General features: G+C 37.6%; 1 pseudogene; it reads right to left on the reverse strand.

Moving 5' to 3' along the window:
- Positions 1-7,354: 7,354 nt before the first annotated feature.
- Positions 7,355-20,118, reverse strand: part of LOC105060657 (uncharacterized) — a 20,012-nt pseudogene continuing 7,248 nt past the window's right edge.

The following is a 20,118-nucleotide window of genomic DNA, read 5'->3' on the forward strand; positions in this document are numbered from 1 at the left end:
TTGTTGGTATTGATCAATCTAGACGATGCATGATTTTCTGACTCATGTTTCCTAGGTAAAAATTTAATCTGACATTGCGCATATAATTAGAGGAATTTATAATTTTATTTCTAGCACCTTTCCAACTCTATGATTGTGTTAGTTACATTGTTTTGGACCTTAACCACTTACAAAAATGTATAACCCAAGCAAATAATTGGTCAGATACTGACAGGCTCTAAGGAAACTTTAATGAGATTATATTGTACAATTAAAACCAAACATTCCGGCCCATTAGATGATGTTAGCTCAAGTTATGCGGTTAGCAAAATTTGTTACACATATATATACTATTACGGGAATTTTTTCAGAGGATAATCATGAAAAAAAATTAACATAAATATCATTCTCATTTGGGATATCAAATCTCATCTATTACAGTAATTTACCATTTACAACATTGATTTGAATAATTAACAATTAAAAAACAAAAAGTTTTAGAAAACTATTAGAAAATTTTGGGTAATATATCAATCTATATTGGTTTCTTAGCTGATATATCAATATATACGAGTTTATTTTTGAGATAATATGAGTACAAATATCATTTATATAAGCAGGTAATTTTTATATTAATGGGATAAGAACTTTGTGGCTGTTTGGGGTGAAATTATATCCAATACGATATGCACCACATGATCGGGCATGCTACCAATCATAGCCATTCATTTTTGCAGGTTCCATTCAAATGATTGTCCTAACATATCGCTATAGAAACATGTGGCTGTTGTTAGTGGCATGGACGGCCAAATGGTGCATGTAGGATATTATTTCTCCTATTTGGGGCATGTGGGAGGGAGGGGTGGAGTGGTTCATGGGATAAATTATTAGCTGGATCAAGTTCATCATGGACCACTAATAATTCATCGATTGGCAGGTTGGAAAAAGAATTATGTTAGGATTTGACGCCTCGAGATTCAGTCCACATTGAGTCCATAGCGAGGTCCGCAGCGAAAAACAGAGTCCAACGAAATCAAGATCATCCCAAATGGAGCTCGGATGGAGTAGAACGAGCTTTTGAAGTCGGCATGAGACCCGAGATGATGGAGGACCGCCGACGGTCAGCGGCAGGCCGGTGGAGCGGCGACGGCGCAGCCGCAGGCGGTGGAGCGCAGCCCAAGTGGGGCCAACGTGCGGTCCAGGTGCGCGGCCCAGGCGCACGGCCCAGGTGCGCGACCCAGGCATGTGGCCCAGGTGGGTGTGCGGCCCAGCCCACGTGCGGGCCCACGAGGCTCGGCTCGGGCCCAGGCGCCCGATGCGGGCGCGGCCTAGGCCTGCGCACATGGGCCGGCCCAGGCCCAGGCGCTATGCCTGGGCCTGTACCCCAATCCATGGTGGATCGGGCGGTCGCCTGGGCTTGTGCCCCGATCCACGATGGATCGGACGGTTCACGAGCAGGTTTGTAGACCACCTGAACATTTCCTAGGCATTTTTTGCAGTCCATGACACTATTTCGTGGACCAAAGCACGATCGGACGGTGTGGGTGGCTCTCGATCTTGATCTGACAGTCCAGAGGGTTATTTGGCTTTGTTTAGGGCTCCTAATCCCTCTCTAATTGGTGTTTAAGGCTTTTAAAAGGCCTGTGCCTCAACAGAGAAGTGGTCTTGGCTCGGTTCTTCACGGAGTCGTGCGGAAACTCAGAAAAACTCGAGAAGGGGAGAGAGAGAGAGACATGTGACCGCTGAGAGAGAAGGAGCAGGAGGCTCTTGGACAATGGACGTTGATCACTTCAGGGGTTCAGGGGGGTCTTCCAAGAGATCGAGCTTTTGTGAGGGGAACTTGTAGTGAGAGAAAAATTGGGTGTACAAAGGTTGAGGATGAGATCTCCTCTTGTAAAATTTTTTTTTCATAGTGAACTTTGCATGCCCCGTGGAGACGAGCCCTTTTATGGCTGATCCACATATTTTGATTGTTTTTATTTTATTTTTTCTTTTTTTTTACTGCATTGTGTGGTACTGAAAAGATCGTGAGAGGTGGTGTCCTGGCCAAACATCCACCCAACAAGTGGTATCAGAGCGAGATGGTACAAGGATGCAGATTGCAGCTGTGGTGAGCAAGACTGAAGATGGAGAAGACATGATCAATCAAGATGGAGATCAACAAGTTTGATGGTAAGAGTAATTTTTTTTTGTGGCAGGCAAGAGTGAAGTACGTGCTTATCCAACAGGGGTTGATCGATGCTTTCTTGTGTGATAAGAAGCCAACCACCATGGAGGTGCAGGATTGAAAATGACTACAGATGCAGATGGTGAGTACCATCCGTATGTACCTGACGGATGAGGTGATGATCCAGATGTTAAGCGAGACTTCTCTGACAGTGCTGAGGTCGAAGCTCGAGGAGTTGTATATGACGAAGTCTCTGACCAACACTCTTTTCCTTTGGAGGCAGTTTTATCAGCTATGGATGGCTGAGGGACAGAGCGTGCAGGAGCATCTAAGCCATTTTCAGAAGATCCTCACTGACCTCCTCAGCGTTGGTGAGAATATTGAGAAGAAGACCAGAGCGCTGGTTTTATTGGCGTCGCTTCTCCCTTTGTACGAGTCTTTGGTGACTGCTCTTCTAGTGAGAAAGAGCACCATCAAGATGGACGAGGTCACCATGGTGATACTCCAGAACGAGGTTCTCAGGAGGGAGAATCCGACTTCGAGCTCAGGTGGCGGTAGCTCAGCTTTGATGGTTTCTGGAGGAGCAGAACGTCATAGACGAAGCAACAGGAGAACGCGACGAGGGCGGTCCCAGTCCAGGAGGGACTTGAGCAAAATCAGGTGTTACCGATGTGAGGAGTTGGGGCATCTAGCCAGAAATTATCCTCAACTCAAAAATCGAACGATGACTGCTGTACGACGGCTGATAGTGATTCAGATGGAGATGTCCTGAAGATATCTGATGAGGTATCTACTTTTTTCCAATAGTGGATATTAGATTCTGCATGCCCCTATCATGTATGTTGCAGAGAGGAGCAGTTTCACTTTCTGGAGAATAGTGAGGGCACTGTATATCTGTCGGATGAATCGAGCTATACGATCAGAGACATCAGGACGATCAACTGGAGGACACATGATGGTGCAGTGAGGAGATTGGAGGAGGTCCGATACATACTCGATTTCAGACGGAATCTTATCTCACTTAGCAGACTGGATTCGAGAGGCTACAGGGTGGTAGCTGGTGGAGGAATCCTAAGGGTGCTATGCAGTGATAGGATTGTGTTAGAGGGGAAGAAGGAGAGTAGAGGATATTATTACCTAGCAGGGAGCTCAGTGCGAGGTGGAGCTTCGAGAGCCAGGAGGAGTCCAGAGCGAGGTAGAGCTCTAGGTAGAGGTGGATCGGGCACGAGACAGGAGATTCGGGAGGACGAGAGGCGATGTCGTAAGGTGAGATTCCTATTGCCGCAGGATGATGTCCCTAGTCGATCTTAGGTTAGGAGGAGCACAGCATACAACGGAGATGGGATCGAGCGGCCTGGCTCGACTCTCATATTTGCCCATTCAGGATCAGCAGGCGATTGCCCTAGGGCATGGGGGTGAGGAGATGCAGAAGCTCTCAGAGTTAGGAGGAGGCTGAATATCGAATCGAGATAGAGATTGTTAGGATTTGACATCTCAAAATTCAGTCTACATTGAGCCCACAGCAAGGTCTACGGTGAAAAATAGAGTCCAATGAGACCAAGATCATCCCAAACGAAGCTCGGATGGAGGAGATACGAGCTTTTGAAGTCGGTACGAGATTTGAGGCGGTGGAGGACCGCCGACGGCCGGCAGTCGGCGGTGGGCCGGCGGAGTGGTGGCAGCGCTGTCGCAGGCGGTAGAGAGGGCCCAGGCGGGGCAAACACGTGGGGCGCACGGCCCAGGCGTGCTGCCTAGGCGGGCGCGCGGCCCAAGCGGGCGTGCGGCCCAGCCCACGCACGGGCCCGCGGGGCTTGGCTCAGGCCCAGGCGCCCGATGCGGGTGCGTTCCAGGCCCGCGCATGCAAGCCGGCCTAGGCCCAGGCGCAGTGCCTGGGCCTGTACCCTGGTCCACGGTGGATCGAGTGATTCACGGGCGGGTCTGTGGACCACCTAGGCATTTTTCAGGCATTCTCACGGTCCACGGCACTATTCCATGGATTGAAGCACGATCAGATGGCATGGGTGGCTCACGATCTTGATCCAACGGTCTAGGGGGTTATTTAGCTTTGTTTAGGACTCCTAATCCCTCTCTAATTGGTGTTTATGGCCTTTAAAATGCCTGTGCCTCAACAGAGAAGTGATCTTGGCTCGGTTCTTCACGGAGTCGCACGAAAATCCAGAAAAACTCGAGAAGGGGAGAGAGAGAGAGCCATGTGACCACTGAGAGAGAAGGAGCAGGAGGCTCTTGGACAGTGGGCGTCAGTCACTTCAGAGGTTCCGAGGGGTCTTCCAAGAGAGCGAGCTTTTGTGAGGGAAATTTGTAGTGAGAGAGAAATTGGGTGTACAAAGATTGAGGGTGAGATCTCCTCTTATAAAATTTCTTTTTCATAGTGAACTTTGCATGCCCCGTGGAGACGAGCTCTTTGTGGTTGATCCACATATTTTGATTATTTTTATTTTATTTCTTCTTTCTTCCTACTGCATTGTGTGGTACTGAAAAGGTCCTGAAAGATGGTGTCCTGACCAGACATCCACCCAACAAATTAGATACATCAAATGCATGTTATTATCATTACATATGTATTGAACGTTGAAAGAGAAGGAAGAAAATGTTATTACTGGTGGCCATGGTCATAATTTTTGGATTGGAGGTGGGGGTGGGGTATGGAATGTTGACCATTTTCACTTATTTGTTGGCAAGTTAAAATAAGACACTCTTGGCATCACACACACGCACACAGACACACATCTATAAACTCCAATTTTATTATCTCGATCTATACATTCTGATAAAACCATTAGTAATTTATTAGTTAGAAGCTGGAAAAAGAATTAGATACATCGTGGCGCATGTCATTATTACACATAAAATGACAAAAGAGAAGGAAGAAAAAGGTTAAATTATTACTGATCTACAGTAATAATTTTTAGATTGTAGGTTAGGGTGGGCATGGAATATTGACTGTTTTTACTTTTTTTGTTTGTAAGTTAAAATTACAATCAACTTGCTAAAGTCGAATCTTGGATAAGAAGGTAGAAGAAAATATAGGATTTTTGAAATTAGAGCTTAGATTCTTTTTTATAGGGTAGTGTTGGGGGGTAACACCTGGATCGCCATAGAATGACAAAGGAAGTTATAATATACTTTGAGTACCATTTGAATTCTCTTAATGACCGGCCTGGGAATCAGCTGGCGGGGCATTTCAAAAGAGCGCCAATAAGAAGAAGAGATTAAGATAATACTAACCGTTGGGGGAAGGAATCTCTTTTATTGCTGAAGCTCACTTTCGCCAATCGTTGGATGGAGCCGATCTCTAAGAGTTCGGCTGCACTATGCCCGTTTCGATCCCCGTCTGAAGCTTAAGCTGAGGAATGTCAAACGATCTCCCCCCCAAGCCTGATAGGCCTCACCATCTAATCGTGTCACTCCGCTTATCAGTCGTATGCCGCATCGCCTCACCATCTCTTTTACGGCCCACAAGCACCGTGCGAGTTTATGATCAATGTTAGAAGCATTTAAGTACATCTTCTGTCACCCAACATGATCGGACACTGAGGAAGTGCCCCTTTATCCTTTCAACCTTGATCTTAGTCTCTTCTTTTTTCTGGAGGAGCATTAATAAAGTTATGGCACCGATCCCTATCTCGGTGTCCGATTTAGATACCCTACCGGTCCATGTGCCAGCCGATCCACTCAAAAGTAATCACCTGGACATCAGGTTTGAGGCCAAGGGAAGCTTGATGGCGGCGTTATTCCCAGAAATTCTTGACCAATCCTTACTCTTAATTGGACCAAGGATCCTTTATTATTACAACTTACTTATTCGAGAAAGCTAGCCCCTACTATACTGACCCTTCAAATAGAACTTCGCAGTAAACTTTTCGATGCCCGCGTCCCTACCACCAAATCTGATCTCCATCAGCCTATGGGTTGGCGAACCACGGATGAGATAGCCAATTTCCCTCTAACTGATTTCTCTTAATAGTGGACTTCTGGTAGTCCCCAGACTTCGGCATCAGAGGAGGGATCGGACATCGGACATCAGCCATTTTTTTTGAAGGCAAGTCGAAGGGTCACTTGTGACTTTTGGTTAAAGTACATCAAGTCAGAACACATCATCGCCATCTTACTCACTGCCCACATGTCTATTTAACCCAAGTCACATCTTTTTCCCTGCCGATAATATGTCAGCAATGCCATATGTGACGCAATCTATACGGCTCATCGTTACCAATCCCCCTATAAATAGAGGTAAAAAAGGAGACTCCCAGGTATGGCCCGCATGTGTTCAATACATCTTGTGCTCTCCTATAATTCACTCTCCTTCTTCTTTAATGTACTAAATTTCTGACTTAATCGTCGAAGGGTCCTTGTCGGAGCCAACTCTGATCAGGACTTGTTTTACAAGAATGCCGCTCTGATGGTCCCCGACCTACTCCAATCATATCCCTACACAGTCGAAAATCTTCTATTACAGACAGGATGGTATCTTGCCATATTGTATTCATCCTTATCAACGGTCCCACACCTTATAATTAATTCACCGAATTGCTTAATATCCTTAGCAACAGTCATAATACCCTACTTAAGTTGTAGAAGCTTTTTATATATTTGATTGTGAAAATTATGAAAAATTTTTAGATTAATGTAAATCTGGAATTAGAACTATATAAAAAAGAATTTTCATATAAATTAATATATAAAGAGAAGTTGATCTTAACTTTCTAAGCATTTGGTTCGCCTTTGAAAAAGTACTTTTGTTGCTTTTTAATTTTTAAAAAATAAAAATCAAAAAGCAATGTTTAGTAACACCATGAAAATCAAAAAGCAAAAATCAAAATAATCAAAATAATTGCTTTATATGCAAAGTAAAAATTTTTTGCTTTCCAAAATTTATTTTTCTATTTTTTTTTGCTTCCGCACATCTAAAACGCCAAATTAAAAAATAAAGAGCCCGAATTCTTCTCCCTCGTCGAGCTCTTCACCTCCCCACTTCTTTTTCCTCTTTTCTTGAATCCTTCTTCCTCGTCAAGCTCTTCACCTGACATCTACAAATATTGCTTTTTGCTTTATAGCAATGTAGTTATCAAATATACTTTTTATTTTTTTGCTTTTACTCAATAACAAAAATAAAAAAAATAAAAAATATTTTTAAAAAATTAAAAATCAATAATCAAAAAATATAACCAAATGCACCCTTAATTATTTCTAATTCAGTCTTCTCGGCCTACGTGAATGTGATGCTTGTCCATCTGCATCCAAGGAATTAGAATAATTAGAACTGCCGCTCCTTCCTCTTCTTCTAGGGGATCTGGATGGCCCTGTTCTATTTGGTTTTGCTGAGATGTTAGTAGCAGTACCATTGCCTGGTATCACAACTGCGGTGCTTGAAGCAGACACCTGTACTATAGTCGGTGTTGCTTGCATAGTAGGCTTGCGACGTAGTGGTTCATGACCATGAGAGTTCAGAGGTACGAACGGGTGACGGACAACAAATTCGTGTGTCAGCCTAGCATGATCAAAGCCGTCATTGGTAAGTGAATTTGTAGAATTAGTTTGAGGATTTGGTTCAGTAACAATAGGCTACTGAATGCATGTGAAACTAGACCCATGCCTCTCTCCCGTTTGCATGCTCCATTGCCTTAGCCTGTTTATAAATACTTCCATTTGCACAGTCCATTACCTTAGCGTATTTACAAATATAGGATTAGAAGCATTAAGCAGAAGATGAAAGCTTGGGCCCGGATCCTCTCCAAACCTCATGGCAGTGTTCAATTCTTCTATATGCCTCCGTGCTGTAGCACTTTCTCCTGCCATAATTTTACCCAGATCTCTGCAGTTCCTGCCTCAAGCTTTCAGTTCTGTATGCATTGGGTCAAGGTGGTATTTTTAGTTCTGAGTCCCATCTTCTCCAAATACCTTCTTGGCAGTAGTATCTGAACCTCCCCTCCCATATACTAGCATTAGGTTAGTTTCACGTACCTCTCCCTTGTACACAGGGCATTCCGTAAAGACTGGATTGGCATGAAGCCATTGACACAAACATGACCAACAAAAGAGATGACCACAAGGAGGAGTAACAGCTGGTCCCTTGGCCATATCAAAGCAAATATTGCACTCAAAGTCTGCAGCACTTTCCTCCTCTTCCCTTTCCAAACCCTCCAAAGCCTCTAAGTTCCTCTGTGACTACATTATTTTGTGCACCAGTTGGTCGATCAATCTTCGGTAATGTAGCTTTGAACATTCAAGGAGCCTGTGTTGTGAACTAGAGCATCACTTTAGGACATGGGTTGATGGAGACTGCTATTTCATCGTGCTGCTGTGCTCCGAACCTGGTATCTGGATCAGATACATGATGGCCGCATATTTTCTAGAACAAGTCTTAAAGAATATGCAAGACCTATAAAATTACTTACAACCTCAACATCTCCGATCACTATCGATCTCAATTCATAATAAATAATTCTATATTAACAAATATCAATCTTGTACAATTTATAAAATTGGGTTATCCAACTGTCACTAATAGTACTTTATCTAATCGATCCTTTCAATTCTAATTCCAACTATAGCCAAATGTATGTATTTTGTAACTTTGAAAAAGAAAAAAAAAAAAGAAGAGGCATGGTGAGCTTTATAGCCCAATAAGAATCCCCACATACTCACACCAATATAATAATATAATTTAAAAATAACATGCGAACAATATTAAAAAAGAATCTAAGCCATGAAATCTGATATCAAGTATCTAGTATAACACAATATCAATATATAAACATACATTGTATACTATTGAATATTTATCTTTTTCAAAAATGATATACCACACATATATCAAGTAAAATCTCCTTTTTACCTAATTTTTGGTTTCACGCCTTATCATCCATGTCTCGTTAATATGATTCAAATCGATCAATAGTTATCTTTAGAGTCATGGACAAATCACAATTATACTCTAGCCCGTGACTAGCAAACCATAATAAATTAGAATATCCACGGTGGTAAATCAGAATATCCGCGATCCTATCCGCGGTGGCAAACCAGAACATTTGCAATCACACCTATGGTGGCAAACCAGAATATCCACGATCCCGCTCATAGTGGTAAATTAGAATATCCATGATTTTGCTTGCGGTGGCAAACTAGAATATCCACGATCCTATTCAGGGTGGCAAACCAGAATATCCACAATTCCGTCCATGGTGGCAAACAGAATATTTATGATTCTATCTGTGGTAGCAAACTCAAGTACCACGTTCCTGCCTGTGGTGGGGCTATGCTCAGTTTAATGTGGCTAGTCCGAATATTTCTTTCTTGATCACCGATTTATTAAGTCTTAATTTTGTGAGGAAAAATACTATATCATATTATATTTTTTTTCAAAATTCTCAATAGCAGTTATCATGACCCAACCCATTTGAAAAGCCTTCATTATTTGATACAAACATATGATATAGAATATATGAATAATCATACTGATAAATATAAAATAAATATCAACCATGAGAAACTAAATTATGTAGAGCAAAAAACTATATATACTGTTGTTTGTGTCCCAGAACCCTTATTTCTATTTGTGATTGACTCAATACAATAATCGATCAACTTCTTGATCTACGATCTCGAAAGTATGGTGTTCTGCTTGATCCTTGTACATATAGTTATACTTCTACATGATTAGGATCAAACATAAAAATCACAAATGATTAAGGATAGTAGAAAATTACGGTGAATGATCATAATATTATAAATCCAGAATCCCTCCTAGGGTCAACCAATTGATCTGGATTATCTAAGTACCTGGACCCTCCAGTAGTCTATAAAATTTTTAAAGAAAAAAATCCATGAAGAGAGAGAAAAAATCTAGAGAAAGAAAGTAGAGAGAAAATTATAGAGAGAGACAATGGAGAGAGAAGGTAGAGAAATGAGAGAGGAAAGAGAGAGAAATTTTTTCTTTTTTTTTCTTTTTTCTTTTATTTTCCTTTGTCTTTTCATTTCTTCTTTTCTTTCTCTTGTTTTCTCTTTCTTCTTCATGGAAATAGGAGAAAGGAGGAATCTTTGAAGCCAGCCACCTCTCTAGCAGTGATGGACCCCTGACGGTCTCAAACACTTGGGGACCAAGGCCATCTGACAATGGTAGCTGGTCCAGTGGAAGGAAAAATCAAAAGAAAAATAGGGGAGGTTCGATGTCCATGAAGTCCGATAGCCAGCGGCTAAATTCGGCCATCTAAAGTGTCGTAGGGTTCAGGAAAGAGAGGAGGAAGGAAAAGGAGAGATCAATACCTTAACTCCGGTGGTCAATTGATGGTGACTCATTGAAAATCACTCGATAGAAAGAACCCTCTAAACTTTTGATTTCATCGGTGGTGGATTATGATGAAAGACGGCTCTGTGGGAAAGATAAGAGGAGATTTATGGATGGGAGTTTCAGAATCTCATGGAGTTTGATTTGCCCCAAACTCCTTCCGATCGAATGTAGAGAAGAGGAGATGAACTCCTGCGAAAGTCCTCTTTCATTCTCCTTTTTTTTACCTTGCTTCAAGATTTGTTCTAAGGGGTTTAAAAATTTGGGTTCTTACATTCGCCCCATCTTAAAATAATTTTGTCCATGAAATTAATTTGCTTGAGGTATAACTTCGAAAGTATATGTCAATCATGTCATCCTCAAGCTTTCAATAATATTTCTTACATATTACTTGTTTCTCAAATAATAAAATTATGTGAAATCTCAAACTCATTCCTTTCATATCAATTTCTTAACTTTTTCAAAGAGCAACAACATTTTGAAGTTGTATTAAGATATCAAAGTTCCTTATCCATTATATTGATTGATTAATTCCACATAGACATCATCATCGACCCAACTACCTTTAATAGAAACTAACAAAAGCTTGGACATCAGACACTCTTTATAATAATTATAGGCTTATTTCTTCTTTTGTCTTTCCAATAATTTGATGACTAGATTTTCATCTTAGAAAAACCTCAAGCCTCAATATCAGATTGAGCAATAATGTTAATTCTTTAAAAAAATGAGATCTATGCCGAAGCATTTTAGGTTTGAGTCTAACCAAAAAACCATCAATCCATTAACAATAAACTTGAGATGTCTAGGGTGTCCTTCTTAACATTGTCTGCAATAGAACAATCTATTGACAAAAATTGCATGGCTATGTCTAGATTAGGTCATGAATCAATAGCATTGTCCTTTCATTATCAATAAAATCCTTCCTTACTTGGAAACTAATATCTTCCTTCATAATATCTTTTAAATTAAAGAATTAATGTTTCTAATTAGTTCAAACCACCACACTTCTATCGTGCATTCTGATCTATATTTATCATATTTTGAAGGTTTATCAAATTCTAACACAAATATCACTTTACATTATAATCAAGAAAGATCCAACCTTTCGATTTTTTTTTGATAGATCTAGAGCAAAACTTTTAAGTTTTTTTATCCTTACTATGCTTCAACCATATCACATCAAAATAAATCTTGATCCATTTTTTATATTTGAAATCATTGTACAAGCTTCACCACTTATCTAGAATCCAATATATCTAGAATTAATTTGAAATGAGTTAATTGTAGATTTATCTAATAGTTAATAAGATAATTTTACATCAACTTTTTTTTATAAAATGATTAACTCAAATCTTCAATAAACTAGAAGATCTCAAGTCAACATCTCTGTGAGTAGGATCAGCTCAATTAGTTCTCCTAGAGCTTCCTTCATTACAATCCTTAGCATCAATAAATAAACCGATATAAAATCTTGCCTCTTATTTCTTAAAACTGATATAAGCCTTTCAAAAATTTAATAATAGCAAGATACCTTGATTAGCTCAAAAACCTAAACTTTGACTTGAAATAACAAATACACCCCACTCTCCAACACACATAAGGAAGATCAAATAATCCAATCCAAAAAATGATAGTACAAATTATTAAAGACTCTACTAAAATGTGTATGTTATGCTCTCACAAAAAAATCTAATCCACCAATAAACCAAATACACACACACACACACACGCACATGGAAGTTTCATACATGATGCTCTTGTAGGTTCAATGCTCAAAAAATATTTCTCTCTTGTATGATGCAATTCTTTCTTAGGTCATATCCTAAACAAGCTTCTTTCTAATAAATCTAAAATTGTAATGATCAAATATTTAATAACAAAATTAGAAAAATCATCATTATCTTCACAAATATCAAGATTAGAATTCTAAAATTATTTAATTAACAATTGAACAAATACATCTAGCATAACACAATATATCAATATATCCCACTTGACTCCAGGGTCAACATCTCTTATAGTTAGATCAAACTCTATCTATTGAAACCCAAGATATAACTCATTAATTCTGTTATAGACATCATATGCCACTTATATATAAATTTTATTATAATATCAATTAATCCAAACTCTAAACTTTGAATCTATTCTACTATTTCTATCATGTTCTTAATGATCATAACCTTATATTCAAATACCACTAGAGTCATAGTCCCTAGTGACCTTAAATCTAAGCTCTAATATCATTCTATTACATCCTTGGTGATCATAAACTTACGCTCAAATATTCCTTCAGTCATGATCCCTAGAAATCAAAATCTTAAGCTCTAATACCATTCTCTCACTTCCTAATCACTTATATCATAGTCCCAAGTGATTAAAATCAAAGCTCTAATACCATTCTGTCACACTTCGAGTCCAGCATCTGGGTTAGATACATGATAGTCACATACTTCTTAAGACAAGCTCTACAGAATATGTAAGGTTTATAAAATTACTTACAATCTTAACATCCATGAATACTATCGATCTCAATTCATAATAAATAATTCTATATTAATAAATATCAATCTTATATAATTTATAAAATTGGAACATCCAACTGTCACTGATGATGCTCTATCTAATCGATCCTTTCAATTCTGATTCTAACCATAGCCAAATGCACGTATCCTATAACTCAAAAAAAAAAAAGAGGAAGAAGAGAATGGTGAGCTTTATAGCCCAGTAAGAATCTCTACACACTCACATCAATATAATAATATAATTTAAAAATAACATACGAATAATATCAAAGAAATATCTAAGCCATGAAATCTAATATCAACTATCTAGTATAACACATATCGATAAATATAAAGTGTATATATATATATATATATATTATTGGATGTATGTCCTAGAAGTCAATCTTGGCTGATGGATATCATATCTCTAGGATATGATTTTATACTTTATGAACATATGTGTTACCATTCATATTTATATGTCCATGAATCATCTAAGGGATTAACAAGATGATGACACATATTCTCAAAGAGTTGAGAATTTGAGACATGTGTTATTGATGGTTAATTCTTAAATTGCTCCTGATCATAGGATCATCATGGAGATGGTGATTTGTTCAGATAGATCAGTGCACAGATCATTTCGTTCAGACAAACAGGTCTTGAGTCTGCAGTGTAGAGATACTAGAGCGAGAGTGCAGGTGATTGTTAGAGAACAACTAGCACTGAATGTGATCAATACGAGAAGTCACATGAATGTTTGCTCACTTGTTAGTGACTTTTTCGATGCTGTAGTTGTATGGCTGGTCCTTTGACCTGAGATGGCACTACTGCTCGTAGTGAGGCTGCTGAAGTTTGACTAACACATTAACATGGGTCTCAATGAGCCCTTGTAGTGAATTTTGATGATAGTTGGTTCACTATAGAAGTGGGATGTGCATCAAGATGGGATCTATTGATCCTAGCAGAAGAGAGTAGTCCTATGAGTTTAAGAGGCTGAGTCTTTAAGTCTATGGCCATAGCAGTGTGATTGATAAAAAAGAGTTTCTATAAATCACATATAGACTCGAGCTGATTGAATCTATCATATGACTGATGATAAGATTTGACAATTCATCCATGACCTGCCATCTGATCGAAACTCACGATAGAGGGACTGTATCATACGTTAACTGCAACTTGAGGTTCATCAGCTTTTATTCTGCTGGATTGCCACTACATACTGCTAGGTGTTACTGATGGATTATGAGATCCACGAGCATCATCTTGATGATCGATGATCCTTGATGGATAGAGTTGGAATTGTTTCAATCCATGAAAAAGAGTTTCAATAATATTGTGATAGGAATCACAATGTATCTTATTATCAGACAGAATAGAACCTATGGGATCACAGACAAATTTTTTTTTGACTAATCAGATGATTAAATTATGAATATGAATCGTAACAGAATTTGATTATCAATTTAATTGATGATTAATCCAATGCAAATATTACATTATGTAACCCGCTAAAGAGTTAGTGAGTTAAAGAAAGATTAATTAGCAATTGAATTGCTAAGTGGCTCAATTTGATTGAACTATGAGGCTTGTATCAAGTGTAATTAAATTAAATTTAATTTGACTTGACATGGGTTTGATTTGATCAAACCTAATTGGGTTATACGATAACCTAAATTGCATGGAAGAATGATTCCTATTTGAATTAGGATTTGGATTTGACTCAATTCTTAATTAGACTAGAATGTATGAGTTTCTATTTGAACTAAAAATTTTTATTTTTATGGGTGCACCAAATCCTAACTGGACTAGGATTAAATTGAGTTTGACTTAAGCATCAAGCAAGAGTCCAAAAGGACTAAGACTCTTTCTCCAATTAGGTGATATCTAATCTAAATAGTTTGGATTTTAAATCAGATTTGGTTTTTTATCTATTTGGATCTAATTTGGTCCTAATATGATTAGAATTGATTAGAGTTTTATTGGATTTAAAACAATCACCCAAAGGAGAGTCCCATGTGCATTAAACTTCTTCCTTTCCATGTGCAAATAAGATCCCACGCCCAATCTATTTTGGATGCCACTTCTCCACTCATTTTTAGCATGTAATAAGCTCTTTAAATCTCCTTTCTATTGTGTGAAACCTAGGTGCACAAGGATAAGAGTGGGCGGCACAAAATAAGTGAGAGTCCTAACTTGTTTGGACTCTCGTCTCCTACACAATCTCTAACTCTCTCTTTCCTATTTAAAACACCACCATATGGGATGGTTAGAAGACCAGATGAGGATCAGATTGATGCCTAAAAGAAAGCCCTTTTGTGCATGAAAAATCATGGGAGAAAAGTGGGACGGCGTGAAGAAGGGAGGCGTGAGGTATGTATCCCATATCCTTTCTTTCTTACACAACAAAGTGTTGGTTGTTTGGACATCTCCTCTCCACTCTTTTGTCCATATTTGGATATGGATGTCTCCTCTTCTCTTTGTCCAAAAGTTGGACCAAATTTTTACATCTCTATTATAGAGATTTGGTGCATAAATTTTAGTAAGAAAAGAAAAGAAAGGATTCTTCTAATGATCTTTAGTGTAGAGATCTACATCCTCCTATATTCTTATTTTTCTTTAAGAGTGTCTTGAGAGAAAAGAAGATTTTCAACCATCAAGATGTGATTTTTATAAGGGACCTAGCACTCTGGTAAGATCAAAAGTCTTCTGATTAGATCATAATCTCGTGTGGATATCCGTAGAGGTCGGATGCTTATGCGACTACAAGGGACCTTCAGAAGACATCCATGAACATCAGTTCATGATGAAGATTGATCCATATCAAGGTATATTCTTTTTTTATTTTTTTTTATTTAATTTTTGTATCTAAATCTTATCTCATATATGAGGATCTTGTTTATGATTTAAAGATTTGATCTTATGCATACTTAGATTAAATTAGATTTAATCTGAAAAATTTTTAAATTTTACTGTATACTTATTTTGAAAAATCTTGCATGCATGAAACTATAAAACTCTAACAGTGGTATCAGAGCTATGTCATTTGCATGAGATTAAGATTTAAATCTGAAATCTATAGAGAAAAATTTTAGATCTAAAAGGTTTTGATGTTGTTCTGACATAAGGTTATCCTGGCATAACTTGTTATGCTGTATGGTTATCCTAGAATGATGTTAAAATTTTTAATTAAATTAAACTTTTAGATTTAATTTTTTCAGCATATATGTGATATATATTTTGTTATTTAGATCTGAAAAGAGTTTCAAATTCTATTTTGATTCATATATATAATATATGAAAGTATGTTTAGGGCTGAAATTTATTTCTATGATCTGAACTTATTCATGTATGTGATACATATTTATATACATGATCTGAAATTATTTTGAGATCAAAATTTACTTTTCATGTAAAGAATTTAGATCTAAAAATTTAGATTTAAGATCTAAAATTAGTATTTATGCATGAAGGATTGATCATGGGTAGATCAAATTAGGTCATGTAATTGGATTACATCAAAAGATTTCTGATTTGATCATATTAGGTTTGAATCGATTTAGTTATTGATCAAACCGAGTCAAGTGTTGATCAAGATGAGGTCAATAGAGCTTAAGATCATACAATTATTGTTGATCAAATCGATTGACATCCATATGTAGAATCGATTAACCTAAAGACCTAATTTGGCTCTATGGCTCGAATCTGATTCACCTAAGCTAACCTATTCAGATCAATTATCCAATTAGTATCTAAAGTAAGTAATTGAAAGGTAATTATTTAATTAGTTTCGTTCACTTATTTGGTCAATTTATTGATATCTAAGAAAAGCAACGGGGGGACCCCTATCAATCTTCACTTATCTGATCAATTTAAAAGATTGAGTCTCAAATATGGTTGCTTAGTGATTTGATTTAGCCCATGCCAATTAGATCGATCATATGATGACTGATTAGATGAGATCTAAACTCAAATCTCTTCACAAATATTAAGTCCAAGGTCTTCCACCATTGTAGATGTGCGGGCGTGCTACCGACGTTGATTGTTCTCGACTGATCATAGTAGTTCAGTTATATCGAAAATATACAACTACTCTATTAGTAAAGAGTTACTTCGAGGTAAAGATGAGGTTGGACCCAATAACTGTTAGATGAGGGACCCAATGATGACTTTGCACCTGCTTGTGAATGGTGGATCTGACTTAACTAAGGAGTGCAGGTAATAATCGTTAGGTGAGCCCACATGACTTAGAGACCAAGTGGCTGTAACATGCTTAGAGAAGTATCTGGGCAAAGAGTTATCCACGCATCAATATTTATTCATGTTACCAATAACTGTTAGATGAGGTGCACGGCATCGGTGGGACCGTAGCACCCACTAGAAACTCAATTATCATGTTAGAATTTTTGTTTCTCCACTCGAAGAGTGTGGAAGATCTGATAAAATAAGAGTCTCCTTTTTACATCTAAAAGTCTCTAAAGTAAATTATAAAAATAAGTATAAATATCTAATTAGAATCTTTACTTTCTATTGTTCATTGTGTCAACTTCCAACTCTCCAGCTTGAATCCTAGATATCAATCGATTAACCGAAATCGATTACATAGACTGGCTCATAAATCAAAGAATTATTCTTAATTTTAAAAAATTAAGTAATATTCTCTATCAGGTTATTCTAATGTTAACAACCCATCTAACCCATAGTCAATGAGCTATGCTTGATGAGTAAATGGACAATGTCAATAAAGAAAGGTGCTATATGTTGAAGTCTATGTTAGATGAACTCCAACACATGCATGAGCATATGTTCACTGCCAACGATATATTGATTTATTTATAAGTGTTATGAGATGATCAAAGTCACACAATACATCTGATGCATGACGGACGGTCAGTCTATGATCGTTATTTGATAATGATTAAGGACATTAAGGAGCTTAAAAAGCTCGACATGATCATGCACAAGAAATTACTTATGAATTTGATCCTGTGATCTCTGATTAGTTTATATGGATAGTTTATTATGAACTACCATATAAAAGACCATCATGACACCTTATTTGAATTGATCACAGTGTTGATAACAAAAGAACCTTGAAAGAGTTCAGAGATAAATACCTGGAGAGCCTAAAGAAACAATGACATGCCTAGAGTAGGCATGTCAAAATTCCTCAGTGCTATCCTTACGATTTCTTCTTCTCCCGATTGAGCTGTGGACTTTAGTGTAGAGTCGATAGAAAGGTGGAGGGCTGAGGAAGTAACCCTTAAATTGGCTATAGGACAACAGTTGCTATTGTGGCCATGAGTATCCATCCTTTATGATTATCATTTGGATTTAGTTCTTAGAGATGGTCTCTATCATTTGCATGGTAATGCATTTGTCAACTTAATTAAGCAAGCAGTGAATGTCATTGGATCTGAGAGATTTTGAATTGAGATAAACCTAAAGTATATGTGAAATCTATGGCTAAGTCATATTGGAGAAGAAATGATTAACAAACTGAAAAATTATGGGCTTTTGGGCTCATTGACTATCGAGTCATATCTAGTTTGTACATCATCCCTTTAAAAAAATATGACCAAGCTACTCTTGTGAGATAAAAGAAAAAGGACCACTGAGATACTTATCCTTGTACATATTTGATGTGTGTAGCCCATATGATGTGCTAACCAAGGAGTTGTCTCTACTTTATTACCTTTATCGATGACCAGTTATGGTATGGATAAGTATATGAGATATAAATATGAAATTTTTAAAAGGTCCAAAGAATTCAGATGTAAAGTAGAGAAGCAAATTGAAAAATTTCTAAAGATACTTTGATCGGATTGAGAATACAATACCAATAAAAAAAATTTCTCGATTATCTCATAAAATGACATAGTTTCATATTGGACTGCTCTTAGTACATCTCAGCTCAACAAGATAAGAAGAGTCATGGGACTATATGAGATATGGTCTGGTCTATAATGAACTTCACTGATTTATTTATGTTTCTTTAGGGACATGCTTTATTTCTATAGAACTAGATTCACTCTAAACCTGTTCCTACCACACCGTATGAGATATAGCATGGTGAGAACTGAATCTTAATTATTTTGAGATTCAAGGATGTCTAGTCTGTGTCTAGGATAGCAGGTAGATATGTTAGAGGATAGGTCTATAATGCTCATCCTAAAAGAGTTTGGGATACTACTTTCTGAAAGGATTATAATGTGATTGTAACCCGACATGCTACCTTCTTAGAAAATTGTTTAACCAAGATGAAGCAGTGAGAGAAAAGTTAAACTCGAAGAGAGTGTCTCTGAAGAGCAACGAGCCGAAGGACCTAAAGAACCTATTCATGATGAGCCAGTAGACGTATATTCCTCCTTTACCTCGTACACAGTAGGATCTCCAATCCTCTCGAAAGGTACTTAGGTATGCTTAACAGAGGATGTAGAGAAAGTCATTTCTCATGAGAGATAAGAAACATAGAGATGATTCCAAAACCTACAACGAGACGATGTAAGACATCGACTCCAAGAAAAAGATGTGAAATAGCTTTCCAGAGTAGAGATCTTTTGAAGATTTTTATATGAAATAGCCTATGAATTTCACTTCTTGTGATAGGAGATCACAAAGTCTACAATACTCTTGGAGTTGAAATATTTATTTTGATGATATGATCAAAATGTTTGATCGAAAAGGAGAAATTATGTATTTTCAAAAGGGGTCAGTAGGAGTGTCCAATACTGACATCGATTAAAATATGGTTGAATATAGATTTTTCTATAAAAGACATAAAGCAAGCTTCCTAAAGATCTATAGAGATAGATGTAATTGGATGCTTGTATTTTCACAGATAAAGTACAAAGAGTAGATGCTGAAAGGGTTCAGCATAGAAATCTTGAAGAAGGGTCTGCTACCCTCTTGGGCATAGATATGTGTCATATAATGTACTTGAACCGATATAGTTAATACTGTGAATGTCACAAGTAGAAATCAGTTGTATCTAGGCTGTGAGTGCTAGATTACTGTGAAAACATCTTTAAGCTCTTGAGAAGAGCTAAGAATATGTTCTTAATTTGGAGAAGGATTAAAGTTAGGAGTCGGAGGATACACCAATTCAGATTTTATGTCTAATATGAGAATGTTTACATCATGGGATGTGTTCCTAT

The sequence above is a fragment of the Elaeis guineensis genome, chromosome 16 (assembly GCF_000442705.2).
Source record: "Elaeis guineensis isolate ETL-2024a chromosome 16, EG11, whole genome shotgun sequence".
In the NCBI taxonomy this organism is placed as follows: Eukaryota; Viridiplantae; Streptophyta; class Magnoliopsida; order Arecales; family Arecaceae; genus Elaeis; species Elaeis guineensis.